Consider the following 3,834-nt stretch of genomic DNA (forward strand, 5'->3'; position numbering starts at 1 on the left):
GGGAGTGAACTCAGAAGAAAATGGGCACACTTTTTCCTGCCCATCTGCACCGTACCTTACAAGGCTTGGCTTTCTACACCATAACCGGCCTCTTCCTTGATGTCTAAAACTGGGAAACACTGGACATTTTAGTGGTAAGGATGTTTTTCTTTCGCCGTGGATGTGAACTTGTTTTTATCTAGCCCCAACTAACAAGCTCTCCTAAACACAGTATGACAGGTCCGATCTTCATACACAGGTTTCTGGGCCTTTATTTCTCATTAGAAAAATGTAAAATACTTAGACAAGTATCAAGCATTTAGTTAAAGCTTTTTAAACTTTGTATCTATAGCTTTAAGATCCGAGTCAGACACGACTGAGCGACTGAACTGAACTGAACTGAACCCAAATATAAGCGGGGGCTTTATATGGTCCAGTCTTTGTGGGGAGTAATAAACGCTGCTAACCTAAAAATCATTTAAGGTCATTCAGCTCTTTAATCTTGATCTTCAGAAGTGCCCAGAGGTAGGATATAGGTTACGATCACAAGGATGGAGCCTGTGGCCGTCAAACATGCTCTGGGACTGCCCCCTGGCTTTTGTGTATTCAGACAGCAAGTCCCAGAGCCAAGGTGAAGATGTGTGGTGCTGCTGGAGAAAATAGAAGGCAAGTACACAGACAGTATAATCCACACAACTTGGACTAAATTAAAAACACACCAATAGCCAACATTTACTCACTGCTTACTGTTAGATACCTATACTAAGATCTTTCTATACATTATCTTATTTAATATTCATAGCATCACAGAGAGATGATACCATATACTTCCCTATACTAGTAATGTGGCTGTTTTACAAATAAGAAATTTGAAGCTCAGAGAAGTTAATGTAGTAAGTCAAGGTCACACAGCTTTCAAGTGACACGATTAGAAACTCACAAGGAAAGTATGTATGTTGATTCAAGAATCCAATCACCCAGTTAAGAATCAGCTATTGTAACATCAACCAGATGCCAGACTCAAGGTGCGGAAGACAACCTGGTGTCAGAAATGGCAAGCATTGGTTCGTGTACCTCAAGGTGCAAAAACGATTCTTGACGATGTCAAGTAAACTGTGAACGTTTGCTTCTTTCATACACATTTTCACATGGTCTTTTGATATCACTGTTATCCTTAAAGTAACAGTACTCCCTGGAATGGCTGGGAAAATATCTTGTGAGTCATGGCATTTGTCTTGTTTCATTTATATGCTCTACAAACATTTATCTATATATCTATTGTGTTGTGATTACAGATTTCAGCAGATTCCGTCACCAAGAATCTAGAAATCCACTGTGGGAGACCAACAGTTACAAGTGTAGTTCTTTATGAGATGGGGAACTTGATCTTCCTGAGTGGGTGAAGGAAGGCATCTTGGAGGAATTGATCCTTGAGATGATTCATGAAAAAGGAGCAGGAATTTTTCAAGTGAGTAACCACAGAGAAGAAATAATTCTAGGCACAGAAGTTGAAATTCACGTTATTTCCCCCCCAAACCCACACAATTATATCTCATCGTCTCAAAATGTTTGCATGCGTGTGTGTGCTAAGTCAATTCAGTCATGTCTGACTCTATACGACCCTATGGACTGTAGCCCACCAGACTCCTCTATCCATGAGATTCTCCATGGGATTCTCCATTCCAATCCTGGAGTGGGTTGCCATGCCCTCCTCCAGGGAATCTTCCCTACCCAGGGACTGAACGTGCATCTGTTGTATCTCCTACATTGGCAGGCAGGTTCTTTACCACTGGCACCGCCTGGGAAACCCTCAAAATGCCTTGGTGTTTGCTAAGTATGCTTTTTTTTGCCAGAGGCAATGATGATTTGTGAAGGACAAGAGAGATTGCCTGGGTCTCAGGTGCTCAGCAGGCAGGAAGTGTGTGGCATCCGTGATATTTTTCCAGACTTCCAAAACACATGCTAGCAATGTCCTCCGCCTTCCCAGCTCCAGCTCCCACACAGAGGTGGCCTGACTCTCTCCTTGCTTTCCTGCCTTGCTTTTGCCTTGGGAATCTAGGGCTCAGTAGTTGCCTTTACATCTCAAACACCATCTTCCATGGAGCTGCTGTTCTTCCTCATTCCAGCTGACACCCTTCTCAACCGTGGCAGGTGTCCAAGCCTTGCTTTCCCTGCATGGAGAGGTCGAGCATTGCTCTGTAAATTATGCACCAGCCCCATGATATCTGGGGAGCCTGTGGACCTGTTTTGTCTATGTGGAGATTAATTATTCAGTGAAAGCAGTGTAAATGATTCACAGGTGATGGTGTGAAGCCCAGCTTTGGGACAGCCTGTCTTGGGAAGGTGTGATTGACTCTAGTATATGGTGAACCCAGTTCCCAGGTGGAGCTGGGTACATTTTTTAAAAATTTATTTTTTATTTAAATAATTTAAAAACATTTTTGTTTACAATGTTGCATTGGTTTCCGCCATGCAGCAATGCAAATCAGCCATAATTACACATACATCCCCTCCGTTCGTAACCTCCATTCTCTTCCTCCATCCCATCCTTCTGGATCATCATGGAGCAACAGATTGGCCTCCCTGTGCTGCACAGCAATGACGTAAGAGCTGGGCACCTTTCACCTGTTCCGTCAGTCCTGTAGATTTCATGCCCTATGTGCTCAATTGCTTGCTCATATCCAACTCTTTGCGACCCCATGAACTGTAGCCCGCCAGGCTCCTCTGTCCATGGGATTCTCCAGGCAAGAATACTGGAGTTGGTTGCCATGCCCTTCTCCAGGGGATCTTCCCCACCCAGGGATCGAACCCAGATCTCCTGCATTGTAGGTGGATTCTTTACCAGCTGAACTACCAAGGAAGCCCAAATGTTTATAATCATTATATTTGAAAATCTATCACCTCACTTGGTTCTGACCTTACCTCTGTGGGGGAGGAGAGTGGAGTTTGAAACAATGTGGTCTAGTGAAACAAGCTGGATCCAGACAGATTTAGGTGTGAGTTTTGGTTTTTTAAACTTTTCTGGACCTCAGCCTTCTTTCATAAATTAAGGGTAATAAAGAACGACTTTGAATGGTTAGTATCTCCATTTGAATATTTCATGGAAGGTACCTGGCCAAGACGGACTCCTTACTGTCCCACCCACTGGAATGGTCCCCCCTATCTTGGGAAATGAGAGCCTCTTTTCTCAGCTGCTCAGGACTAAGTTCTAGAAGTCACAAACGAGTCTCTCCTGCAGCTGCCGGAGTTCCTCTGTTTACTAGTCCTTTCTGTTCTGTGTCTCCCTCCGGACCACCCTCACTGATAACTCTGCTATTTCCCAGCCAGTGCCTCCTTCAGCCGTGTTATTGAGAAGCTTGCTCATTCTGTCCCACCCTGCCATCTTCATCCCCACCCAGCAGTCAGGCAGGTCTTTTAAAAGGAAAAGAGGAAGATGCTGCCATTTGTGATAAGATGGATGAACCTGTAGGGCGTTATGTGAATTAAGCCAGTCACAGAAGGACAAATGCTGCATGGTGGTTACACTTCAGTTCAGTTCAGTCGCCCAGTCGTGTCTGACTCTTAGCGACCCCATGAATCACAGCACGCCAGGCCTCCCTGTCCATCACAAACTCCCGGAGTTCACTCAAACTCATGTCCATCAAGTCGGTGATGCCATCCAGCCATCTCATTCTCGGTCGTCCCCTTCTCCTCCCACCCCCAATCCCTCCCAGCATCAGAGTCTTTTCCAGTGAGTCAACTCGTTGCATGAGGTGGCCAAAGTATTAGAGTTTCAGCTTCAGCATCAGTCCTTCCAATGAACGCCCAGGACTGATCTCCTTTAGGATGGACTGGTTGGATCTCCTTGCAGTCCAA

This window comes from Moschus berezovskii, chromosome 5 (genome assembly GCF_049115385.1).
Source record: "Moschus berezovskii isolate FMDL1 chromosome 5, NW_MosBer_1.0, whole genome shotgun sequence".
In the NCBI taxonomy this organism is placed as follows: domain Eukaryota; kingdom Metazoa; phylum Chordata; class Mammalia; order Artiodactyla; family Moschidae; genus Moschus; species Moschus berezovskii.